Source organism: Ovis aries, chromosome 10, assembly GCF_016772045.2.
Source record: "Ovis aries strain OAR_USU_Benz2616 breed Rambouillet chromosome 10, ARS-UI_Ramb_v3.0, whole genome shotgun sequence".
Lineage (NCBI taxonomy): Eukaryota > Metazoa > Chordata > Mammalia > Artiodactyla > Bovidae > Ovis > Ovis aries.
The window spans coordinates 53691003-53718896 of record NC_056063.1 but is presented as its reverse complement, the minus strand read 5'-3'; the positions used below and the strand labels follow the sequence as shown (position 1 = coordinate 53718896).

Sequence of the window (27894 nt, the reverse complement as noted above, 5' to 3'; positions counted from 1 at the left end):
ATCCCATTCCCTTATTCACCCATGGCTGTCCCAAATTGTTGATATCAATTTTATTATCATGTCACGTGAAACAACCTTTTAGGGAGAATAAATAACAAGATCTTTAAATGTACCTGTTTTGTCAGAGTCCTGTGCACCCATTACTGGGAGGTTCTGCATATTTGCTTCTGAGTCTACTACTAGAAGTTTGGATCATGTAGCGAAATGATGGATCATGTAGGAAGAGCACACTGGCCACTGGGGCCTCGAACAGACCCATTCTATTCCTTGTAGTCGAGTATTTTCTAGGCTTCATTGCACTAGTGGTGGCAATAGTGGTAAAGAATCCACCTGCCAAAAGATGTGAGTTTGATCCCTGGCCCAGGAAGATCCCCTGAAGGAGGAAATAGCAACCTACTCCGGAATTCTTGCCTGGAAAATTCCATGGGCAGAGGAACCTGGCAGGCCAAAGTCCCTGGGGTTGCAGAGTCGGACACGACTGAGCACACTGTTATTAGAGCATTCTCACTCACGCCCGAAGGGATGGACTGGCATCCAGTCGACATGCATCTCTTCCTGTCCTACCTTGTCAGGGTTTGCAGTACACTAGTGGTTGCAGCTGAGGATTGCTAATTTCCTTCACGTGGACACCTGTCTCGGGCATACCATGGGAGTTTAATGGCTTTTGGAAATTCCAAAATGTACCACAGTTGCTACTAAAGGAAGAGAGGACTCTTCATCAACTTAGCAAAAGTTTGATGAAAGGGTGAAAATAGGCATGTACAGTTATGGTAGCTTCTTTGGGGCACCCAGAGGCAAACCATAAAAATGAGAAAAGATAAGCCCTGTAGGGGAAGTACGTGGGAAACTTACTTTGGGATATTTCACATAGATTTTAAGGGTTCTGACTTTTAAGTTTACTTTTCCAAGGCTATCATCATTCCCAAGCTCAAAACTAACACTGAGAAGCAGGAATTGGGGTTATTTCTTTGGGAAATGTGTATCAAGCTCTTCGGTGTGATAGGCATTGGAGTAACGAAGATAGAAAGACACTCCTGTCTAGGAAAGCACAGTTTAGTGACTTGCCAGAAAATTAAACTGACTTAAGGAAAGCTAATCAAGGTTCTTGCCAACAGTTGTGACAGTAATGTATGACCGAATAATCAATAAGAGATGTAATTTTAGGTAATTTTTCAAACCCAGCTAGAAGTACACTGGTTAGTACACTAACCCAGGATTTAAATGAAGCCAAAGGCTAAGTAAAGAAGAACTAACTTTTATTTTCTAACAAGCTTTGGTTATAACTTTCTGGTATTACTCAACATTAATCCTTAAAAGCACACTTTGTCTGGGAGTTAGTACTAGGCATGAATGAAAGGATGTTTATAAAGGGAAAGATGAGAAATCAAAATGCATATTATGCTATATAATCATGTTCAGTTCAGTCACTCAGTCATGTCCGACTTTTTGCAACCCCGTGGACTGCAACATGCCAGGCCTCCCTATCCATCACCAACTCCCGGAGTTTACTCAAACTCATGCCCATTGAGTCGGTGATGCCATCCATCCATCTCATCCTCTGTTGTCCCCTTCTCCTCTTGCCTTCAATCCTTCCCAGCATCAGAGTCTTTTAAATGAGTCAGCTCTTCGCATCAGGTGGCCAAAGTATTAGTGACTATTCAGGACTGATTTCCTTTAGGATGGACTGGTTGGATTTCCTTGCAGTCCAAGGGACTCTCAAGAGTCTTCTCCAACACCACTGTTCGAAAGCATCAGTTCTTCAGTGCTCAGTTTTCTATATAGTCCAACTCTCACATCCATACATGACCACTGGAAAAACCATAGCCTTGACTAGATGAACATTTGCTGGCAAAGTAATGTGTCTGCTTTTTAATATGCTGTCTAGGTTGGTCATAACTTTTCTTCCAAGAAGTAAGCATCTTTCTATTTCATGGTTGCAGTCACCATCTCCAGTGATTTGGGAACCCCCCCAAAAAAAGTCTGCCACTATTTCCACTGTTTCTCCATCTATTTGCCATGAAGTGATGGGACCAGATACATAATCATGTACATAAACACAATTTACAAATGTATATATGAATGTGTGTGAACAATCATGAAGATGTTAGTGTAAGTGTCTAACAAGATAATAGTAGACAGATTCTTAGTTAATATAATTACATTGATTCCTCCAATAGCTCATGGCAATACTATCTTTTATTTTTTAAAGTATTATTTATGAATACATAGTTTCTGATGTTCAGTTTAAAATTACTTTAAAAAATAACCATGTTTTATAACAAGACAGGCTTATCTACACAGGGTTAAAATTCCACACATTCATAAAGTACCAGAAGCCTGATTTCTGAAGTGAGTCAGTGTTTGGGAAGAAGTCTCCTCACTGTCACACTGCCTGCATGTGAGATGGGGTGTGTGGAGAGGAGAGCGAGGCTACCCAAAGTACAGGTCATGCACACTCATTTCTGGGCCCAGCCACAAGTGACCTGTTTGGGACACTCAGATCCAGTGTGGCAGCACTCTGGTCCAGTCAGCCTGCTGCCTCTATCATTGCTGCCCTGCCTTCCCACCTGAATAGGAAGTGCCTGTAAAGTGCTGTTAAAGCACTTCTGGAAGTGGGTTGAGCCGGTGTCTGCCAAGCAATAGCTGTCAGCAGGTTGGTAGTATACCTGATTGGGATTCACGCAGATCATATTGAAACTTCCCACGAGCATCTGCAGCCAAGGGTCGGTTGTGCCCTGCAGCATGTAGAAGTCCCCTGGTAATGATCCCCAATGCGTGTTGGTGTGCCATGTGGTCCCCAAGTGGCTTGTGATCTGGTTTGCACACAGCGCATGGAGACTGAAGATTTGGGGGCTAGAAACAGCTTAGGATCACAAGGCAGGACCAGAGCAAGGGCTGCTCATGGTAAGATCTCTGCGTACATCCCTCAAGTTAACATTTACCCGGATAAGAGACATCAGTCCCTCTTCTCAAACCACAGTTCCATTGACACCTGATTAGGTAACATTTGTCCCACACTTAGTATTTTACATTAAAATTGCTCAGCCCGATATAAAGGACTACTGATCAGAAAAAAATTTCAAAATGATATAACTGATAAGAGATTATATCCAATGTATGTGTAAACAGTTCATACAACTCAACAGCAAAACATGAACAATCTGATTAAAAAATGGGCAGAAGGCCTGAATAGACATTTTTTCAAAGAAGACATTCAGCAGGCCAAAATGGATGGAGGAGCCTGGTGGGCTGCAGTCCAGGGGGTCGCTAAGAGTCAGACACAACTGAGCGACTTCACTTTTACTTTTCAGTTTCATGAACTGGAGAATGAAATGGCAACCCACTCCAGTGTTCTTGCCTGGAGAATCCCAGGGACGGGGGAGCCTGGTGGGCTGCCGTCTATGGGGTCACAGACAGTCAGACAGGACTGAAGTGACTTAGCAGCAGCAGCAGCAGGCCAAAAGGCATGTGAAAAGATCCCCAACATTGTTAATCATCAGAGAAATCAAAACCACAATGAGATATCACCTCATACCTGTTACAATGGCTGCCATTAAAAAGACCACAAATAGAGGCTTTCCTGGTGGCTCAGTGGTCAAGAATCCACCTGGCAATGCAGTAGACACGGGTTCAATCCCTGATCTGGGAAGATCCCACAGGCCGTGGAGCAATTAAGCCAGTATGCCACAATTATTGAGCCTGCACTCTAGAATCCAAGGGCCACAACTACTGAAGCCCCCACAAGCCCTAGAGTCCAACATCTGCAACAAGAAAAGCCCGCACTGCAACTAGAGAGGAGCTCCTGCTCACCACACCTAGAAAAATAGCCCACGCAGCAACAAAGACCTAGCATAACCAAAATAAATACATTAAAAAAAAATTTTTTTTAATACTACAAATCACAAATATTAGTGAGGTTGTGGAGAAAAAAGAACCCTTGTACACTCTTGGGAATGTAAATTGGTACTGCCATTGTGAAGAAAAAAAAAAAAACCAGTATAGAGTTTTTTCAAAAAGCTAAAAATAGAAGTACCATATGACCCAGCAATTCCACTCTTGGGTATATAGCCAAAAAATAAAAACACTAATATGAAAAGATACATGCACCCCAGTGTTCACAGAAGCATTATTTACAATAGCCAAGATATGGAAGCAACCCAAGTGTTCATCAACAGATGAATGGATAAAGAAGATGTGGTGTACATGTACGATGGAATACTCCTCAGCCACAGAGAAGAACGAAATTTTGCCTTTTGTAACAACATGGATAGACTCTGAGGGTCGGACAAAGCAAAACAAACATTGTATGATGTCACTTGTAGGTAGAATATAAAAATATAAAACAAAATAAATATATAGCAAAACAGAAACAGACTGATAGGTATGGAAAACAAACTGGTGATTACTACTCAGGAGAGGGAAGTAAGGAGGGGCAGCCTAGGGGTATGGGGTTAAAAGATGCAAACTACCATGTACAAAATAGATGAGCAACAAGGTTACGTTGTACAATACAGGGAATTATAGACATTACTTTGTAATAACTTTTAATGGACTATAATTTTTAAAAATATTGAATCACTGTGCTGTACACTTGAAATTAATATAAGGTTGTAAGTCAACTATACTTCAATAAAAATTAAATTTATAAAAAAGGATCCTTGATCAATAGGAAGATTCAGATATCATACTATGAGCTGAAGGAGAAAGCAGTCAGCCAGTCTCCTGAGGCTACGCTGCAAGATCTCAATCCTAGGACTCTTATGTGGCCCCAAATGAAATTGAAAGGCCTCTGAGAATGCAAATTACTTCTGCAGATCCACTACAATAACATCTTTCATTTGATTAGCTTTTATCTTAGTGCTAATCAAGGACAGCAACTAATAATAATAGTAGTAATAATTATAATAATAGTATTATATTATTAATATTATAATATTTATTAATAATAGCAATAGTGCCATAATTATTAATATATTAATGTTGTTATTAATATTATAATAGTGTTTATTAATAATAGTAAACACTTATCTAGTGTTTTTTATGTGCCTGATCCTTTCTAAGAGTTCTCATTTAATCCTCACAGAAACATAATAAGATATGGTTTCTCATTTACCCATTCTACAGATAAGAAAACTGAGACACTGAGAGGCCAACTAATTTGGCCATACGTGGTAAATGTTGTGCCAGGATAGGTTCTCTTTACCATATGATTTTCTGATTCTTATTTATATTATAATTCTTAATGTGTTTGCTTATCTGCTTTATTTTCTCAATGCAGATTAGCTGAGGAACTAGGACAATAGTGTTGGGAGACAGATGGAGGTAGGTTTTCAGGGACAAGATGGAGAAGTCATACTGAAACAAAAGAGGCAGAAAAAAGAAAAGCCAGAACTATATCACCACACTGGGCTTCCCTGGTGGCTCAGAGGGTAAAGCTTCTGCTTGCATTGCAGGAGACCTGGTTTCAATCCCTGGGTTAGGAAGATCCCCTGGAGAAGGAAATGGCAACCCACTCCAGTACTCTTGCCTGGAAAATCCCATAGACGGAGAAGCCTCATAGGCTACAGTCCATGGGGTCGCAAAGAGTGGGACATGACTGAGTGACTTCACTTTGACTCACTTTGATATCACCACACAGTACCATATACATGCTTGTTTTCTAAAATGACACCATATTTGCAAGGTAAGTTTGTTTTATACTAAGTGAAGTCAGCCTGTCAGAGAAAGATAAATATCATAAGATGTTTCTTATATGCACAATCTAAAAAAAAACAATCATACAACTAAACTTATATATAAAACAGACTCACAGACACAGAAAACAAACTTATTATTACCAGTGGGCAAATGGCGGGGGATAAATTAGGCATTTGGAATTAACACATGCATACTACTGTATACAAAATAGATAACCAAGGACCTACTATATACTATAGGGAACTGTACTTGAAATTTTGTAATAACCTATAAGAGAAAAGATGAGATAGTTGGATGGCATCATGACTCAATGGACATGAGTTTGAGCTAATTCTAGGAGATAGTGAAAGATAGGGAATCCTGGCATGCTGCAGTCTGTGGGGTCACAAAGAGTCAGACATTACTTAGTGACTGAACAATAGCAACAGAAGAGAAAAGAATCTGAAAAAAATAGATTTTTGTGTATGTATAATTGGATCACTTTGCTGTACATCTGAAACTAAGTCAGTTCATTATAAGTCAGTTCAGTTCAGTTCAGTCACTCAGTCGTGTCCGACTCTGCAACCCCATGAACTGCAGCACACCAGGCTTCCCTGTCTATCACCAGCTCCCAGAGTTCACTCAAACTCACGTCCGTCAAGTCGGTGATGCCATCCAGCCATCTTATCCTCTGTTGTCCGCTTCTCCTCCTGCCCCTAATCCCTCCCAGCATCAGAGTCTGTTCCAATGAGCCAACTCTTCACATGAGGTGGCCAAAGTACTGGAGTTTCAGCTTTAGCATCATTCCTGCCAAAGAACACTCAGGACTGATCTCCTTTAGAATGGACTATACTTCAATTAAAAACAAAGCGAAGAAGGAAGCGAAAGAAAAAAACAAACTTGTTTTAATGATATCATCTAGAATTCTTGCCTGGAGAATCCCAGGGACAGGGGAGCCTGGTGGGCTGCCATCTATGGTGTCCCACAGAGTCAGACATGACTGAAGAGACTTAGTAGCAGCAGAAGGTAGAAGGCATGGATTTGACTAAAATAGTTTAGATAAATTTTTATCCTAAGGGATAAAGATGAAGAAAAAAGATAACTGAACAGGTAAGAAATGTACTTCCTTATGAAAACAGAATAAATACTTTATAATCAGTATTATCTTTTTATATGTAAATTTCCCTAATAGAGCAGCTTCTGGGAGAAAAGCAGCTTTCTTATTAATCCTGAAGACTTTTTACCACTCCATCACTAAACTAGGAATAAAATAAACTCAGAAGCAAAGCTTTTTCTTGTTTGTACTTGGTCCTGAGTGTTTCCGCTGCCTCTCCATACTTCCTCCCATTTAGCAACTCAGAATCTTGCATACCTGGGTGAACAAAATGAATGAGAAAATTTTGTTTCCACAATGTCGTATTTTGAGACCAGCATTCTTTGAATGTACACGCCAACATTGGAAAGTGTCTCTTGAACCATCTAAGCAGCGTAGCCTCCTTAAAACTTTTCAGTAGAGCTTTATTTACTGGGCAAGATACGTCATGTCCTGTTGTGTAACACCCCCAAAAGACCTTTTCCCAAAAGTCCCCTTTTCCACGTCATAGCCCACATCATTGTCTCTAGGGCATGTATCATAGCAGCATCAGCAAGAAGGTTATGATCTGGCTCTTCCCAAAATCCCACAGGAAAAATACAACATCTTTTTGTTCTGACAAAGTACAAAAATGCACCTCTCTGACGTGTCCCTAGACAACCTTTTCCTCCACTCCCTCACAATTAAACTCTTTGTCATCTCAGCTTCTATGGCATTTTATTTAAATTCTTCTATAGTGTAATATTGCCACTGTGTGCTAAAAGTTGCTTCAGTATGTGTCCAACTCTTTGCAACTCTATGGACCATAGCCCACCAGGCTCCTCTGTCCATGGGATTCTCCAGGCAAGAAAACTGGAGTGAGTTGCCATGTCCTCCTCCAGGGTCTCTTCTCAACCCAGGGATTGAACCCATGTCTCTTGTGTCTCCTGCGTTGGCAGGCAAGTTCTTTACAACTAGTGCCACCTGGAAAGCCCATAAATCATGGTAATTTTACTTTATAGATATTTATTAAGGATCTACTCTGAGCTAGACAATTGATATACAATGAATGTGGATGAGACAGATAAACAACAACTACTTATAAAGTACTTTGATCTAGTGAGAGAATCAGACGAATAATGGACAATACAACACAGTGAGAAATGGACTATAAAAGAAGAAGAACAGGGAGTGATAGCCCTAGTCTTTCGAATTGAGGATCCAGGAAAGGAACAAGGACAGATGTGACTGAAAATGTTTGAGACCTGACTATGAACTCTGGCTTATCTACCTTCTACACCCAATGGAGACAGACAAGGAGGATAACATTCTTTCCTGCTGCTGCTAAGTCACTTCGGTCGTGTCCGGCTCTGTGCGACCCCAGAGACGGCAGCACACCAGGCTCCCCCATCCCTGGGATTCTCCAGGCAAAAACACTGGAGTGGGTTGCCATTTCCTTCTCCAATGCATGAAAGTGAAAAGTGAAAGTGAAGGCACTGAGTCATGTCCGACTCTTAGCGACCCCATGGACTGCAGCCCACCAGGCTACTGAGGACAAAAAACAATGCACAGACTCCTTTGTAACATGATTCTGGTTAGCAGACTACTGAGATTCTTTGCTACACTTTCAGGGAGACTGACTGCAAGGTTAAATTATTTCCAAAAAATTACAAATAATTTTTAAAATTCTTTTTTAACCACTTTCCTTTCATCATAGAGCTATTTCAAATCCTGGAAGATGATGCTGTGAAAGTGCTGCACTCAATATGCCAGCAAATTTGGAAAACTCAGCAGTAGCCACAGGACTGGAAAAGGTCAGTTTTCATTCCAATCCCAGAGAAAGGCAATGCCTAAGGATGCTCAAACTACCACACAATTGCACTCATCTCACATGCTAGTAAAGTAATGCTCAAAATTCTCCAAGCCAGGCTTCAGCAATATGTGAACCGTGAACTTCCTGATGTTCAAGCTAGTTTTAGAAAAGGCAGAGGAACCAGGGGTCAAATTGCCAACATCTGCTGGATCATGGAAAAAGCAAGAGAGTTCCAGAAAAACATCTATTTCTGCTTTATTGACTATGCCAAAGCCTTTGATTGTGCGGATCACAATAAACTGTGGAAAATTCTGAAAGAGATGGGAATACCAGACCACCTGACCTGACTCTTGAGAAACCTATATGCAGGTCAGGAAGCAACAGTTAGAACTGGACATGGAACAACAGACTGGTTCCAAATAAGAAAAGGAGTACATCAAGGCTGTATATTGTCACCTTGCTTATTTAATTTATTTGCAGAGTACACATCATGAGAAACACTGGGCTGGAAGAAACACAAGCTGGAATCAAGATTGCCAGGAGAAATATCAATAACCTCAGATATGCAGATGACACCACCCTTATGGCAGAAAGTGAAGAGGAGCTAAAAAGCCTCTTGATGAAAGTGAAAGAGGAGAGTGGAAAAGTTGGCTTAAAGCTCAAAATTCAGAAAACAAAGATCATGGCATCTGGTCCCATCACTTCATGGGAAATAGATGGGGAAACAGTGTCAGACTTTATTTTTTGGGGCTCCAAAATCACTGCAGATGGTGATTGTAGCCATGAAATTAAAAGACGCTTACTGCTTGGAAGAAAAGTTATGACCAACCTAGACAACATATTGAAAAGCAGAGACATTACTCTGCCAACAAAGGTCCATCTAGTCAAGGCTATGTTTTTTCCAGTGGTCATGTATGGATGTGAGAGTTGGACTGTGAAGAAAGCTAAGTGCCAAAGAATTGATGCTTTTGAACTGTGGTGTTGGAGAAGACTCTTGAGAGTCCCTTGGACTGCAAGGAGATCCAACCAGTCTATTCTAAAGGAGGACAGTCCTGGGTGTTCATTGGAAGGACTGATGTTGAAGCTGAAACTCCAATACTTTGGCCACCTCATGCGAAGAGTTGACTCATTGGAAAAGACTCTGATGCTGGGAGGGATTGGGGGCAGGAGGAGAAGGGGACGACAGAGGATGAGATGGCTGGATGGCATCACTGACTCGATGGACATGAGTTTGAGTGAACTCCGGGAGTTGGTGATGGGCAGAGAGGCCTGGCATGCTGCGATTAACGGGGTCTCAAAGAGCTGGACACTACTGAGCGACTGAACTGAAATGAACTTTCATCGTATTGACATTTACACAGAAAAGAAAACTATTGGCCCCTTAGCACAAATCAAGGCAGTGGAACCAAACTATTGTGGTCATTGAAAATTGACCTCCATCTTTCATAGAGGGGCAAATGAAGTCAGTTAACTTAAGAATATTCTCAATGAAGCAGTAAAATAATTATTTTAATTAAATCTCAGCATTTGAATTCATGTCTTTAAGATGTCCATATAATGAAGTGTGAAGTATTAAACAAAAACTCAATTCTGCAGCCTACAGAAGTGTGAGGGTCTCAGAGAAAAGCCCTGGTGTGATTGTGAGTTGCAAGTTGAACTAGCTACTTTTTTCATGGAACACCATTTTCACCTGAAAAACATTTTCACAGACAAACTATGGGTATTCAGATTTGGGTATTTGGCAGGCATTTTCTCAGCATGAATGAAACAAGTCTGTTACTTCAAAAAATAAATGACAGTATTTGTTGACTGTAACTGAATTCACCCCAGTTTCCCAGGTGGCTCAGTGGTAGAGAATGCGAGTGCCAATGCAGGAGCTGCAGGAGACACAGATTCGAGCCCTAGGTCGGGAAGATTCCCTAGAGAAGGAGATGGCAATCTACTCCAGTATTCCTTCCAGGATAATCCATGGACAGAGGAGTCTGGTGGGCTACAGTCCACGGGGTGTCACAGAGAGACATAGTTGAGCATGCATACATGCAACTAAATTCAAGCTTTCAAGTGGAAAATAGAAGTTTAGAAGATTCATATCTATAACCTTGAGTTAGACAGCATTATAATATTTAAAAATTTTCTGATGAAATGGTAAGGATATTAACAAATATGATTTTTTAAATGTTTTATATGAAATTTCCCAACATTTGGCAAATCTTTAAAGCAGACTAATAAATGATGTTACAAAATCATGTATGGGAAAGATTCATTCAAAGATGATCTAATGAATTTAATAGAAAGAACAAGAAAAGGTTTTTGATATGGGTTCAGGTTTCATACTGTACCCAACCGTTAAGAGAGAAAGTTTTGAGTCAAAGAATATAAACAATTATCAAAAAAAAAATCTATTAAAATACCCTTCCCTTTTCTAATACAAATCTGCAGAAGGCCTGATTTTGTTTATATATTTCAACCAAAACAACATATTTCAACAGATTGAATGTGGAAACAGATATGAGAATTCAGTCATCTTCATTAAACCAGTAGTGAAAAAGATACACACAAATATAAAATAATGTCAATTACTAAAAAATAAATATTTTAAAAAATCATTCTCAGTTTAATTCCTAATGTAACATACACCATGGATATAACCCACACATATAAATGTTCTTTGGGTTCCCCAATATTTTGAGAGTGCAAAGCGGTCTTGAGATATTAAAGTTTGAGAACTGATGCTAAAATGATGTCATTATATGAGTTTAATAATACCAGGAAAGCGATATTAAACCACTGTCCCATATTTACATAATACCTTATCATTGACAAGAGCTCTCACATCACATCATTTGAGCTAGATAAGTCAGGAAGCTGAGAGTCAGAGGTTAATTAGCTTAAAAAGATAACATTGCTGGTAAAGTATGAGAACTGAGACTCGTTGTGACTCCTCGGTCAATGCTCCTTCCACCATATCCATTTATCTCTGGTTTAGATTACACATACTTTTCAGAACTCTCATGAGCTCAAAATCCTCACTGCTCAATGCTTTGCACTTTTATTTTCTTCCTTTCCTTGTTCTTACATTTGCTTAAATGTCTTGGCTTTGCCAACTTCAATGGGCAACCCAATTACCCTTAGATAATGTGTAATATGGACACATACTCTAAATCAAACTACGCTTTACTCCTATCAGTCTACTTAAAAAAAAAAAAAAATCCAGTGCTATCTTTTATACAAACAACCAGAGCAGAAATTGTTTATAGTCCTTCTGGAAAACAAAAGGATCCATACTTCCTACATAGGCCTCATAAATAAATAACAGAGCTGGGATGGTCTCAGTTCCCACCCTACAGCTTCCAGATAAATTCCTCCTGGTAACCTAAACAGGCTCTTTCTGGACCCATCTGGAGGAGGTCATTGATTGTTAGGTTTATGGCTTCTATTCTTTGTAAACCTCTTAAATCTAGGTTATACTGATCACACAGAATGCCCAGGCTCCTACCTTCAGAGTGGAGTTTAACACCAACTTGATGTGACATGATTCCATGAGAACTTTTCATAGTTTTAATTTTATTTGCTGCAATAGAAAGTTCAAACATAATATTAACTAATTATTCTCTTTCACACCATCCTTCATTTTTCTCAAGTGTCCTAGTTTGCTTTTATTGTCTCCTTGTGAAGTGATTTAGCTATTTCTGATATTACTTCTTAGTATGGTTTCTGTGATTATTCTGACAATCCTTCAATATTCTTGTTTTCAAAGTAGTTTCCTTTCTTCAGTACCTCTATAATACTTTGTAACTCCCTATACACTCCAAGTATAGAGGAAGCATGCAAGAAACACTTACTCAATAAACAAATTCATGAAGGCATGAATGAAGACACTGCTTGATTATTCAATTTGCCTTGATCATCTTTGGATCATTATTATTCAAAATTCCCCAAATACTTATATGTGGAGATATGAATGGAAATATCTTAAGTTAATACACTTGATTAATTTACAGTAACATCTTAGAAATCATAAAACATCTAGGAATAAATCTAATAAAAAATGTGTAATACACCCACATTGAAAACTATAGAAATCAAAGGTTTAAGTAAATAATGGGATGTACCAAGTTCATCCTTGCTCCTTGGAAGGGAAGTTATGACAAACCTAGAAAGCATATTAAACAGAAGAGACATCACTTTGCTGGCAAAGCCCAGATAGTCCAAGCTATGGTTTTTCCGGTAGTCATGTATGGATGTGAGAGTTGGATCATAAAAAAGGCTGAGTGCAAAAGAATTGATGCTTTTAAATTGTGGTGCTGGAGAAGACTTTTGAGAGTCCTTTGGACTGAAAGGAAATTTAGCCAGTCAATCCTAAAGTAAAATCAGCCCTGAATATTCATTTGAAGGACTGATACTGAAGCTGAAACTCCAATACTTTGGCCAGCCGATGTGAAGAGCCGACGAGAAGACTCTGACACTGGGAAAGATTAGAAGCAAAAGGAGAAAGGCGTGGCAGAGGATGAGCTAGTTAAAATCATTGACTCGATGGACATGAATTTTAGCAAACTCAGAGATATAGTGGAAGACAGAGGAGCCTGGAGTGCCACAGTTTATGGGATTGTAAAGAGTCAGACAGCGTAGCGACAACAACAGCAACAACCATGATCATGAGTTGAAAGGTTCCGTATGTTTAAAATATTTGTTCTTTTTGTATTGAGCTTTATATTCATTGTAATTCAAACCAAAATCCTAGCAGATATTTTATGGAAATTGATAAGACAATCCTAAAATGTGTTTGAAAATGTGAAGAGCTGTGACTAGCCCTTGGCAAAGAAGGTTACTTTAAGAAGTTAAGCCTTATTATAAAGGATTAGTATAGTATTTAAGACAGTATGACATTGGCTCAAGGATATACAACCAGTGAAAAAGTAGAGCACATGGAGAAACTGATCCATAATGAGTACTGTAACCTAGTCTATGCCAGAGGTGACAATGCAGTGCAGTGGGGAAAGATGGGCTTTATAAATGAATGGCTTGGGGTCAGTTGAATATATCTGTATGGATAAAGGTCAATCACGTCTACACCCCCAAACTTACAGAACACACAAAAATTAGTTTTAAATGTTAAGGAGTTCTAAATGTGAAAAGTAAACAGCAAAACTGTTGAAAGAAAATATCAGAATCTTCCTGACCTGAAGGCTAGGCAAAAACTACCAAAATACGGAACAAAATGCACTAGCCTTGAAAGAAAAAAATTACAACTTAAACTTCTCTATGATAATTAAGAACTTACATTTATCAAACCAAGATCAACACCTGAAAAGGCAGTGCGCAGAATGGCATAAGATTTTTGCTAGTCACGTATTCAATAAAGAACTGACTTCTAGAATAAGAGCTCCTTCAACTCAATGAGAAAATGACAGATAGTAAAACTTTAAAATAGTCAAAAGTCTTAGACATTTTACCAATGAGAATATCCAACTGGCTAATAAACATAAACATATAAGAGACATTCAGCTTCAGTAACCATTCAGGAAATGCTAATTAAACTATCAGTTCAGTTCAGTTCAGTTGCTCAGTCATGTCTGACTCTTTGCGACCCCATGAATCACAGCACGCCAGGCCTCCCTGTCCATCACCAACTCCCAGAGTTCACTATAGTGATATATCATTTACATACCCACCAGAATGGCTAAAATGAAAGACAATACTATAATTACTGAGATCATGAAGTGGCTGGAACCTTGGTATACTGCTGCTAGGGATGCAAATTAGTTCAACCAATTTGGAAAACTGTCAGGATCTACTAAATCTGAACACACTCATGTCCAAAGATCAATCATTTACTCCTAAGTATACAACCCAGAGAAATGCTGTTATAGGCTGAATTATGTCCTCCCAAATTCATAGACTAAAGTCCCAATCACCAATGTTACTAGAGATAGGGCTTTAAGTAAGCAATTAATGTTAAACGCCGTCATAAGAGTGAGACCATGATCCAATAGGACTGGTATCCTTATATGAAGTGGCCATGTGAGGACATAACAAGGAAGCAGTTATCCACAAGTCAAGGAGAGAGGCCTCTGGAGAAACCAACCTACTGACACCTTGATCTCAGACTTCCAATCGCCAGACCTGTGATAAAATAAACTTCTATTGTTTAAGCCACCCTTCCTATACTATTTTGTTACAGGAGCTCTAGCTGACTAATACAGATACATTCAGATGTTCACAAAAAAGAAAAACATGTACAAAAATATTCCCAGCAATACTGTGAAGAATAATCAAAACCTAGAAACAGCCCAGATGTCCATCAAGTGTAGATTTTTAAAATTGTGGTTATGTATATGGCAGTATAGAGAAGGCAATGGCACCCCACTCCACCACTCTTGCCTGGAAAATCCCATGGACAGAGGAGCCTGGTGGGCTGCAGTTCATGGGGTCCCTAAGAGTCAAACATGACTGAGCGACTTCCCTTTCACTTTTCACTTTCACGCATTGGAGAAGGAAATGGCAACCCACTCCAGTGTTCTTGCCTGGAGAATCCCAGGGACAGGGGAGCCTTGGTGGGCTGCTGTCTACGGGGTCACACAGAGTCAGACACGACTGGAGCGACTTAGCAGCAGCAGCATATGGCAGTATATAATTAGTCAGTGAAAACCAATAGATCCAGCTAGACAGCAACATATGTGAATCACATAAAGTTGACTAAAAGACAATAAATGGAAAAGAATACATATTGAATGATTCTATTCATAAAAGTTATGATAAATCAGTCAAAACAAATCTGTGGGGTTAAACATCAAGAGAGTGGTTAATCGTGGAGACAGTAACAGGAAGTGAGTGCCAAGGGGCTTTCTGAGATGCTCTTATTATTCTGATTCTCGATCTCTATGAATGCTACCTATGTGGATATGTCTCTTTATGAAAAGTCACTGAACTGTGCCATTATTTATTCAGTTTTTTAAATATATGTTATGCTTCAATAACAACTAGAAAGTGGTAGGTCTGGGATTCTAACTCTGGCTGCCTGACTCCAAATCTCTTAATATTCCATTACATTGTTCAGTTTTTATTCTGATCATGTCACGTGGTCTTAGATATCTGAATACATGTCCCCATAATCTATAATGACTTCCCCAGTGGCTCAGTGGTAAAGAATCTACCTGCAATGCAGGAGCCGCAGGAGACTCGGTTAAAATCATTGGGTCGAGAAGATGCCCTGGAAAAGGACATGGCAATCTACTCAAGTATTCTTGCCTGGAGAATCCCCACGGACAGAGGAGCCTGGCAGGCTAGAGTCCATAGGCTCGCAAAGAGTCGGACAGGACTGAAGCGACTTAGCATGCATGCATACTGACAACTTGTATCATTAAAGATCTAGAATTCTTCCTCTGACTAAATAGCTCCTTGTAATGAGGATCTCTTCCCTGAAGCCCATCTTTATATTTTTCTTTAAGAACATTTTTGTTCTCAGTAATTCAGAGAGCAAGTAGATTCCATTTTCATTGTTTTTTCCCATGAAGCTCAGAAGCAGAAAGCGTTTTGTCCCTCACGAAATGCTCTGTGTGCTTACACTGCCTTGAAGTTTCCCATGCTGGGTCATCCTGGGAATGACACAAAGCACATGCCTCAAAAGTTCTCAGAAACTCGTTAACCATCAGTTCATCATACATGCTCAGATTCTAATGTACGGCAAGAGGTCCTAAATAGATTTCCCCCTATTCCTTTCAGCTCATAACTTTCCATTTAAATCCCCCAAGTATTTATCCTTTCACTTAACAATTTTCCTTTTGATCTGATTTTTTTTCCCATGATGAAGCCATCCGAGACAAGTTTCTCAAATGTGGCACCAACTACAGGAAAGTCCCCTATCCACAGATTTCCTATTTATTAACTTAAAGTCAATTAAACCAAACACTCAATTCCACGTCTGTAGTGTATTTTCATTGATTATAAACTGTTCCACTTTCTAAATGTACATTAACTGATAATTAAAAATAATTTTATTTTGCCTTGGAGGAAATATAGTCAAAAAAGGAAGAAATATAACAAAAATTCTTGGTAAGGAAAATCACATATTTGTATCTCTTTCCCGTTTATCTTCTGTTGTTATCCCACTTTACCAGTTCTCTGTTTGAAAGAAAATTTTCAAACCTCAGAATCTGCTGAGGCAGTTTTTCTGCCTCTTTGCCACCCTCCTACTGCTTTATTGCCAATAGTAACACTTGCCCTTCTGCTACATTCTCAGAAAAAACATTCATTTTCCCACACCCTTTCTCAATTTCTGCACATCCAACATCCTGCTCCTCTCTCTACATACTGCTGCTGGAAGTTCACTGGCCCTGCTGATCAATAAAGGAAAGTAACCTCCCTCTCTCTTTCTCTCCAACCCCCCTTCCCATTTACCTATTTATATATATATATATATATATATATATATATATATATAATTTATTTATTTATTTATTTATTGAAGTATATATATTTATATATATATAATTTATTTATTAATTGAAGGATAATTGCTTTATAGAATTTTGTTGTTTTCTGTCAAACCTCAACATGAATCAGCCATAGGTATACATATATCCCGTCCCTTTTGAACGTCTTTCCCATCTCCTTCCCCATCCCACCCCTCTAGGTTGATACAGAGCCCTGGTTTGAGTTTCCTGAGCCATACAGCAAATTCCCCATTGGCTATCTATTTCACATATGGTAATGTAAGCTTCCATGTTACTCTCTCCATGCATCTCATCCTCTCCTCCCTTTCCCCACATGCATAAGTGTGTTCTCTGTCTGTTTCTCCAGTGCTGCCCTGTAAATAAATTCTTTAAGACCATTTTTCTGTATTCTGTATACATGCATTTGAATGTGATATTTATCTTTCTCTTTCTGACTTACTTCACTCTGTATAATAGGTTCTAGGTTCATCTACCTCATTAGAACTGACTCAAATGTGTTCCTTTTTATAGCTGAGTAATATTCCACTGTGTATATGTACCACAACTTTCTTATCCATTCATCTGTTGATGGACATCTAGGTTGCTCCCATGTTCTAGCTATTGTAAATAGTGCTGCAATGAACAATGGGATACCTGTGTTTCTTTCAATTTTGGTTTCCTCGGGGTATATGCCTAGGAGTGGGATTGCTGGGTCATATGGTGGTTTTATTCCTAGGTTTTTAGGGAATCTCCATACCGTCTTCCATAATGGCTGCATCAATTTACATTCCTACCAACAGTGCAAGAGTGTTCCCTTTTCTCCACACCCTCTCCAGCACTTATTGTTTGTAGACTTTTTGGTAATGGCCATTCTGACTGGTGTGAGCTGATATCTCATTGTGGTTTTGCTTTGCATTTCTCTAATAATGAGCGATGTTGAGCACCTTTTCAGGTGTTTGTTAGCCATCTGTATGTCTTCTCTGCAGAAATGTCTGTTTAGATCTTTTTCCCACTTTTTGATTGGGTTGTTTGTTTTTCTGGTATTGAGTTGTATGAGCTGCTTGTATATTTTGGAAATTAATCCTTTGTCAGTTGTTTCATTTGCTATTATTTTCTCCCATTCTGAGGGTTGTCTTTTCACCTCGCTTATAGCTTCCTTTGCTGTGCAAAAGCTTTTAAGTTTAATCAGGTCCCACTTGTTTACCTTTGCTTTTATTTCCATTACTCTAGGAGGTGGGTCGTAGAGGATCTTGCTTTGATTTATGTCATCGAGTGTACTGCCTGTGTTTTCTTCTAAGAGTTTTATAGTTTCTGGTCTTAGTTTAAATCTTTAATCCATTTTGAGTTTATCTTTGTGGGTGGTGTTAGGAAGTGTATAAAATCAATGGCATAGGAATTTAGAAAGACCCTAACTAACAGAAGATGTTTTCTGAATTTAAGCAAAATTATTATAGAAACACCTTTTTATTTTTGACTTCAGATGCATAGAAGAAAGGGATTTTTGTGCAGGAAAAGTAAATTCATTGCAATATTTTCAGAAAAGAAAAATAAAATGTAGCTGCACCAGGCATAGCACAAGTCTTAGATAGAATGGCTTACTGTTGATCATCTGTGGGTCTTTTATATGCCTAGTTTCTTCTACAAGACATTCTAACTCATTGTTCCAAAATTTAGCTTCTAAACCACTCTTTTTGTTCTGCTCCTCATTCCTTATCCCATTTCTCAGGACTCTTTTTGCTATAAATGTTAAGGCCCAAATTACTATTTTGTTTTCTCTTAGTGTTTATATCAGCTCATACCCATTCCCTCAGTGAATCATCAAATATTTATCAAAAATCTACCATGTACCAGGAGCTGTTCTACGTTTAGAGCTACAGATTTGGACAAAACAGTTAAGAAAGAGTCATACTAATAAATAAATAGCATAATATCAGAAAGTGATTAAGCTGAAAACAAATAATCAGCATAAGGGAAGAGAAAGTTAAGTGGTAGAGAAACTCTCTTAGAAAATGTTGTAGGGAAGTGCTGTCAAAGGAAAAGACATGGGAAGGAGACTTTAGTGATGCTGGGGATCAAGAGAATAAAAAATCTTGGGGTAGCAAATTTCAATATGGAAGATTAGAGGATGGTTAGCAAGAGGAAGGCCCAAAAGATAACTTATAAAATAGATAACTAATGAGAACTTGCTATACAACACAGGGGAAGAAAAAGAAGGTACAATCTATTTATAGGACATATATTTAACTTTAAAAGTGCATTCCAATATACAGTAAGTACAGACAAATACTGTTTGATTCCACTTACATAGGGTATCTAGAATAGTGAAATTCATAGTCAGAAAGTACATCTGTAGATCCCAGGGGACAAGGTTGGAGTGAGGGGGGAATGGGGACTTACTGTTTAATGGAGACAGAGTTTCAGTTTAGGAAAGTGAAAAATTCAGGAGATGGATGATGGTGAGAGTTGAACAATATGAATGTACTTAGTGCCACTGAACTCTACAGTTAAACAGGGTTAAATTGGATGTTTTCTATTTGTGATTTTTATTACAATAAAAAATGTTTTTAATTAAAAAAAAAAGAGTAAGGCCCCAAAGAAGGATTAAGTTAGGCTTGTTCAAGGATGGCAAGGAGGTCAGTGTGGTCAGTGGAGTTGGGCGGGAGGGTAAAAAAGAAGGTTGGAAGCTTACCAGCACAGATCATTTAGGTCCCTTTAAGCAGTAGCAAGGAGTTAGGAATTTATTTGGCTTTATCTTCCAAATTATATTTGGAAATATATTTGGACTTCATTTAGTTACTGGAAGACACTGGAAAGTCTTCAGGAGGGAAACAACAATTTGAACTGACTTGGGTCTATATTTTGGTCTCCCTGGCTGGGTGTGGGAAATTGACTGCAGGGGCAGAGAGAGAACAGGAAGACTCTGCAGATCAGCCCTGTCTCTCCTGGTCACACAGCCATGGATATTTCCCAGATGTGGCTCCAACACTCACTCCTGGCCACCGGAAATCACAGCCTCCTGGGTCACCTCTCCTGCCTGACTCAACCCAAGACTGCCAGCGTCCTCTGCTTCATCAGGACACTCCTCAGCCAGTCCCTGCTACTGGGGGGGGGCAATTCACAGCCAATTTATACTTTCAGGAATACAGTCTAGAGCTGCCCCTTTTACCCCCAAAAATGCCACCCAGGCACTGGAATATACTAAAATTTTTGCTTATTTCTTACATTTGACAGTCCTTGTTTTTCAGTGAGCTGAAAATTTAAAGCTGGCCAAAGTCTAAACCACTCAAGTTCAGTGAGCATGCATATAAAAACAATTTTGTTCTAGTATCACTTTTAGAAAAAAGTTTAAATAAAGCAAATGCTCTGTCCTAAACTTCTACATCAAACAACCTCAATAGTTGCACAAGCCCCATAGGAAATGGAGCCATCAGTTCCTGAAAAGTCCTGGAATGGTGCCTTATCCATAGTTTGAAATGATAGAAACATTCCAATCAATTTTGCACGGGTCAAAGAAAACCATGTTTCTGCAAACATGTTCCAACATCATGTCCCTTATTTATTTACAATGCCAGATATGAGCAGGCTTCTGGTGCTGGTGGAATGCAGCCGACCTGGAAACATTTCTGGCTGTTCAGTTACACTTTGAAGTTGTTAAAATTTTCCAGAGTAAATATCCCAAATTTCTGATAACACGAGGTACATTATGTACAGCAAACGCACTAGGTTAAAACAGAGTCAAGCTCCTGGAAACAAGGTGGCAGTGTTCAGTTCTAAAAACTACTCCCATTATCCCTACTGGAAACGGGGTGGGGGAGGGGGAAGCTTTGAAATCAGGATAAGGTTCCTCATGACTTTCCTTGTGAACAGGGGCCTTAGATCAGCCTGCAATGGGCATGAGAGAGATTCACGTTGGCCCAGTGGGATAAATAATGAAACACAATGCATAATTGTCAGTAAGTTCTTAGAACCTTCTCAGACCCAAGCCAGCATGCAGAATGCATGCCCCCCAGGCTCCACAGGGTCACAAGGGAGGTAACCAAGTGCTGGGATGAGTAAATAGACACGATTGTACAGAGCTCCTGTCATTATAACAACCCTCTGGAAAAATGGGAATTCCATTTTGCACAGCTGCCTTCCTGACTCTGTTGGCAAAGAATAAATGGTCTGTGCAAACAGCAATCCTGAGCAGGCCAATTTAGCTCCTCATTCTACAGTTCAACCACAGAACTGGCTGCAGAATTAACTTTGGAAATCAATACTCTTTATTCTCATTTACCTGAACATGTATATTCCAGTCATAAGAAGAATGCTTCATGAAATGCAATATTTACAAAAGAGAAGTAATGTCACCGAACATCCAATTATGTTACAGTTATAGAATTAGCAGGACCCTGGCACCAGGGGGTGGAAATAGAGCTATGGTTCTTATGAGACAGGTGTCAAACTCTACAACTTTAGGGACCAGTGAGGTGTGCTTCACAATACCAAAGGCTGAGCTAACTCTAAGGATGTCCCAAATGGTGGAGGGGTGAGTCCAGACTGTTTCCTGTTACACCTGCCCAACTACAAGGGCAATCAGGGGCTGACCAACAAACAAAAAAATAATACTGTCATTTCCCAAAGTGCCTAACTTTTTTCAGGATCGGTTCTTGATTTTGTTCCTATTACGTCAGTTGACACAGCACAAGCCCTGGAGGCAGAAGACGTGAGTATGGCCCTGACTTCCCAATGACTAGCTAAGTATATGGGCAAAGGCCTAGGTAATTGCCTGATTTAAGGTCTTTCTTCCGGCCACCCCCATCCCTTAGCATGAGCTCTTTTTATATCCCTCATAGCACTTAATAAAACTTTTCATTCATTTTCTTTTTAACTTTTGATTTATTTTTGGCTGTGCTGAGTCTTCATGCTTTGCAGGCTTTTCTCTAGTTGAGGCGAGCAGGAGCTACTGTCTAGTTGCGGTGCACAGGCTTCTCATTGTGGTGGTTTCTCTTGTGGAGCACAGGTTCCAGGGCACACAGGGCTTCAATAATTGGGGCCCCTAGGCTCTGGGGAAGAGGCTCAATAGTTGTGGTACACAGGCTTAGTTGCTCCTCGGAATGTGGAATATTCCCAGTTCAGGGATCGAACCCATGTCTCCTGCATTGGCAGGCAGATTCTTTACCACTAAGCCGTCTATTTTTATGTTCTTATTTATTTACTGACTCTACCACAACTACACAAATTACATAAGGGCAGAAAACAAGTCTGTCACATTCTACTTTCTACCTCCCAGGACTTTGCTCCTGTCTGGGAGCAAAGTCAAAATAAACATTTAATAAATGTTGAAGAAATCAGTCTTTGAATTACTTTTTCTCAACTGTGAATTGGGGGGAATACTATCACCTTCCTAAGACCCTTTTAATATCAAATGAGATTATACATTAAAGCTTTTTATGAGTAAATGCATAATTAAAATGAGCTATTGTTACTGTTTACTCCACCTAAGGCCTTTTAGTTCCAGAGAGAAGAGTACTCTTGCCTGGGAAATCCCATGGACAGAGAAGCCTGGCAGGCCACAGTCCACGGGGTCCCAAAGAGTCATCCACAAGTTAGTGACTAAACAACAGCAACAATAATACCATTTAGAAGACAATCTTTCATCTGAGTTCAAATACAATTCTTCATTACCTGAGAGGATAAACTTAAACTGTTTATGGTACGCTATGTTTTTGTCTCACATTTATAAGAAAATACATTTGAACTCCATTTTTGTTGGGAGTAAGATGTTAAACTTTAATTCAGAATCTCTTTAGAAAGGAAAGACATTAAAAATATAAACCAGGATTTTTAAGCCACAGTCGCTAGTGGAGAGACTATTTAGAGAATTTCCTAAGAGTCTTGAATAAAGCATGTCATCCAAAAAAATCTTTGCTGTCCCTTTGGGAATTCCAACTATTTAGGGTTACATAATATTACTCCAATGCATATGTAGCTTACTGCTAGTCAACTGCACAAATGTCATCATTTCCACTAGACAGATTCTCAGAAACAAGCATAAATATCAGAGATAGAAAAATAATTTTATTGCTGTGAAAAGCCCCAGCCAGATCCCTGCTTATCTATGTTGAAAGACCAGTTGCGTAGAAGAAGTTCCAGTTTATATTTTTAGGAGACTCTGAGAAAAGCATCCAAAAGGACATCAATGGGACATTTCTCCCATGTTTTTATTTAAAATTGGCTTTTCATTGCTTCAGAATTTAGCCATTTTGTGCTTTCTAAATAATATTTTGAGAAATGCATAATAAGATTAGTCATATTTTGTCATTAAAATCAAGTTTAGATCAATTCAATTCATTCAAAGGACACATTCATTAAGTACTTTGTTTTGTTGTTGAGTTACTGAGCCATGCCCAACTCTTTTGTGACCCCCATGGATGGTAACCCACCAGGCTCCTCTGTCCATGAGATTTCCCAGGCAAGAATATTAGAGTGGGTTTCCATTTCTTTGTCCAGAGGATGTTCTTGATCCAGGGATTGAACCTCCATCTCCTGCATTGCAGGCTGGTTCTTTACCACTGAGCCACCTGGGAAGCCTGATTAAGCACTTATTGCATGTTAATTTAAGCATTGCTGTGGACACAGCATAGCACAAAGAAGCTCTCAGTGTACCAGGGAAAAACCTGGGTACATGATGTTGGACATGAAACATTAGAAGCAGGAAATGGCAACCCACTCCAGTATTCTTGCCTGGAAAATTCCATGAACAGAGGAACCTGACCAGCTACAACCCATGAGGTCACAGACAGGCAGACATGACTGAGCGGGACAGAATGCTTTAAGGGGCCAGAGGAGGAGTGCTCCTTCAGTACCACTCAACTAAGTAGGTCAGTTCAGTTGAGTTCAATTCAGTCACTCAGTTGTGCCCAACTCTTTGCGACCCCATGAACCGCAGCACACAGGCCTCCCTGTCTATCACCAACTCCCGGAGTCTACCCAAACCCATGTCCATCAAGTCGGTGCTGCCATCCAACCATCTCATCCTCTGTCATCCCCTTCTCCTCCTGCCCTCAATCTTTCCCAGCATCAGGGTATTTTCAAATGAGTCAGCCCTTCACATCAGGTGGCCAAAGTATTGGAGTTTCAGCTTCAACATCAGTCCTTCCAATGAACACCCAGGACTGATCTCCTTTAGAATGGACTGGTTGGATCCCCTTGCAGTCCTAGGGACTCTCAAGAGTCTTCTGCAACACCACAGTTCAAAACCATCAGCTCTTCGGCGCTCAGTTTTCTGCACGGTCCAACTCTCACATCCATACATGACCACTGGAAAAACCATAGCCTTGACTAGACGGACCTTTGTTGGTAAAGTAATGTCTCTGCTTTTTAATATGCTGTCCAGGTTGGTCATAACTTTCCTTCCAAGAAGTAAGTGCATTTTAATTTCATGGCTGCAATCACCATCTGCAGTGATTTTGGAGCCCAAAAATTAAAGTCTGACACTGTTTCCACTGTTTCCCCATCCATTTCCCATGAAGTGATGGGACCAGATGCCATGATCTTCATTTTCTGAATGTTGGGCTTTAAGCCAACTTTTTCACTTTCCTCTTTCACTTTCATCAAGAGGCTCTTTAGTTCTTCTTCACTTTCTGCCATAAGGGTGGTGTCATCTGAATATCTGAGGTGACTGATATTTCTCCCGGCAATCTTGACTCCAGCTTGTGCTTCATCCAGCCCAGCGTTTCTCATGAGGTACTCTGCATGTAAGTTAAATAAGCAGGGTGACAACATACAGCCTTGACGTACTCCTTTTCCTATTTGGAACCAGTCTGTTGTTCCATATCCAGTTCTAACTGTTGCTTCCTGACCTGCATACAGATTTCTCAAGAGGCAGGTCAGGTGGTCTGGTACTCCCATCTCTTTCAGAATTTTCCACAGTTTATTGTCATCTACACAGTCAAAGGCTTTGGCATAGTCAATAAAGCAGAAATAGATGTTTTTCTGGAACTCTCTTGCTTTTTCCATGATCCAGCAGATGTTGGCAATTTGATCTCTGGTTCCTCTGACTTTTCTAAAACCAGCTTAAACATCAGGAAGTTTACAGTTCGCATATTGCTGAAGCCTGGCTTGGAGAATTTTGAGCATTATTTTACTAGCAAGTGAGATGAGTGCAATTGTGCAGTAGTTTGAACATCCTTTGGCATTGCCTTTCTCTGGGATTGGAATGAAAACTGACCTTTTCCAGTCCTGTGGCCACTGCTGAATTTTCCAAATTTGCTGGCATATTGAGTGCAGCACTATCACAGTGTCATCTTTCAGGATTTGAAATAGCTGAGCTGGAATTCCATCACCTCCACTAGCTTTGTTCGTAGTGATGCTTCCTAAAGCCCATTCGACTTCACATTCCAGGATGTCTGGCTCAATGAAACTAAGCAGGTCAAGGAGTAATTAATTCCTGCATCAAGTGCATCACCCTTGCATCCTGTAGAGTGAACTCTAACCAAGCCTAGACAGTTGTTACAATCAAGCAGTCCCATTACTTTCTCTAGCAAAGCCTTTCTTGATTACCTTTCAAGAATCCACTGTTAATATTTACATCTTTGCAGTTCCCCTTCTCATGTCTTTCTTACCTGTATAATAATTCCAGGCACAATATTTTCAACATTTGCCTACCAGTAATCTGAATAGAATAACCTTTCTCAAAAGGGTCTAACCAGAACTCATCTGGGGAGGAAATTTTTAATTTCCTTCACTTTTTTGATTGTTACTTAGGTTTATGGAACCTGTAGGACAAATTCAAAGGTTTCTGGAGATCTGGGCAATAACAGAATTACATTTATTAAGTCTTCATGCAGTACTCTTGTCATTTTTGTGTCTGTCTTCTTTCCATATTTAACTGTTTTCTTCTTCTGATATAAGCTTTATTACTTTGTCAACTCCAAAACTATAAAGTTCTCAGGCATTTCTTAATTTCCTCAATAAATGATTAATTTAAATGAAACATGAAAAGAGTCCTTTTAACCTAATGCTCATTCTTACCCCTAAGGCCAAAAATTAGATCAAAATACTCTGACTCTTTCTGCTTTGCACAGCTGTAGTTACTGGGATGAAACTGAGAAGAAGTAGCCAGAGATCTGGGCTGTGAAATTCTGGGCAGTCTAGTGAAGACTCCAGGAGGACTTGAGGAAAAAATAGTAGGCACACCTTTTTTGTGTCTGTGGACATTGGCATGTTTTCAAAGGACAGACTTACGGCTCTCATCTGATTCTCAGAAAGCTATAAGACGGATGAAGAAAGGTTAAGGATCATCTGACCAGAAGTAATGATATTCACATAATTAAGGGAGCTTAATCATTTATATAGTGACAATGCTTGTCCATCTCTCACCAAGTTCTCCTTTCTCTTTAAATCCTTATTTATTCTCTCTCTGATTTTAGCCTTTTATCTCTTGATATTCATGAGAGCCAGTCCAGAACTCAAAAAGTTAGGAACTCACCAGGCACAGAGAGATTAACAAACTGGTATCACTTTCAAGTCCGATGGAGGATGATAGAAAAGACAGTTATGAGGGGAGCTGGATTGTCCATGCTCTTATCGTCTTCCTCAGTTCAGTTCAGTTCAGTCACTCAGTTGTGTCCGACTCTTTGCAACCCCATGAATCACAGCATGCCAGGCCTCCCTGTCCATCACCAACTCCCGGAGTTCACTCAGACTCACATCCATCGAGTCAGTGATGCCATCTAGCCATCTCATCCTCTGTCGTCCCCTTCTCCTCCTGCCCCCAATCCGTCCCATATCCTTGACTAGATGGATTCAAGGTTTCCCTGGTGGCTCAAAGGTAAAGAATCTGCCTGCCAACACAGAAGATGCAAGAGGCATAGGTTCAGTCCCTGCATTGAAAAGATCCCCTGGAGAAGGGAATGGCTACCCACCCCAGTATTCTTGCCTGGAGAAGTCCATGGACAGAGGAGCTTGGTGGACTACAGTCCATGGGGTGGCAAAGAGTCGGACACACTGAACAACTAACACTGTTAGTAAGTCAAGATACCTGTGGAGGACCACAACTCTCTCCTAACCTCCACAGTCCCCTCTACTTCCCCAACAACTCACTTTGCCATTTGAATATTGTGTTTTGGCTGCAAGCAGCAGGAAATAGGACACCATCTTGAAAATCCACGTCCTACACCACATCTCAATCAAAGTGCTGACAGCAGATGGGATAAGGAAGTAAGAAGATGGCAGTATTAATATTTGGAAAGCACACTTGAACACAAAGCTTTATATTTACATGAAGCCCTTCCTTCACAACTCTTACCTTCAGTTCAGTTCAGTTCAGTCACTCAGTCATGTCCCACGCTTTGCGACCCTATGAATCAAAGCACGCCAGGGCTCCCTGTTCATCACCAATTCCTGGAGTTCATTCAGACTCACGTCCATCGAGTCCGTGATGCCATCCAGCCATCTCATCCTTGGTCGTCCCCTTCTCCTCCTTCCCCAAATCCCTCCCAGCATCAGAGTTTTTTCCAATGAGTCAACTTTTTGCATGAGGTGGCCAAACTACTGGAGTTTCAGCTTTAGCATCATTCCTTCCAAAGAAATCCCAGGGCTGATCTCCTTCAGAATGGACTGGTTGGATCTCCTTGCAGTCCAAGGGACTCTCAAGAGTCTTCTCCAAACACCACAGTTCAAAAGTGTCAATTCTTCGGCGCTCAGCCTTCTTCACAGTCCAACTCTCACATCCATACATGACTACTGGAAAACCATAGCCTTGACTAGATGGACCTTAGTCGGCAAAGTAATGTCTCTGCTTTTGAATATACTATCTAGGTTGGTCATAACTTTTCTTCCAAGGAGTAAGCATCTTTTAGTTTCATGGCTGCAGTCACCATCTGCAGTGATTCTGGAGCCCCCCAAAATAAAGTCTG

At 39.9% G+C, this 27894-nt stretch overlaps 1 long non-coding RNA gene across 1 annotated transcript in view; it reads right to left on the bottom strand.

Moving 5' to 3' along the window:
• Positions 1-27476, bottom strand: part of LOC132657261 (uncharacterized) — a 119691-nt gene extending 92215 nt beyond the window's left edge. Inside the window, exons 1-2 of the long non-coding RNA XR_009595142.1 lie at positions 27285-27476; positions 12058-12132 (exon numbers count right to left, since the gene is read on the bottom strand). This is a non-coding gene — a long non-coding RNA (uncharacterized LOC132657261). The remainder of the gene's footprint in view (positions 1-12057; positions 12133-27284) is intronic.
• Between the last annotated feature and the right edge of the window lie 418 nt (positions 27477-27894).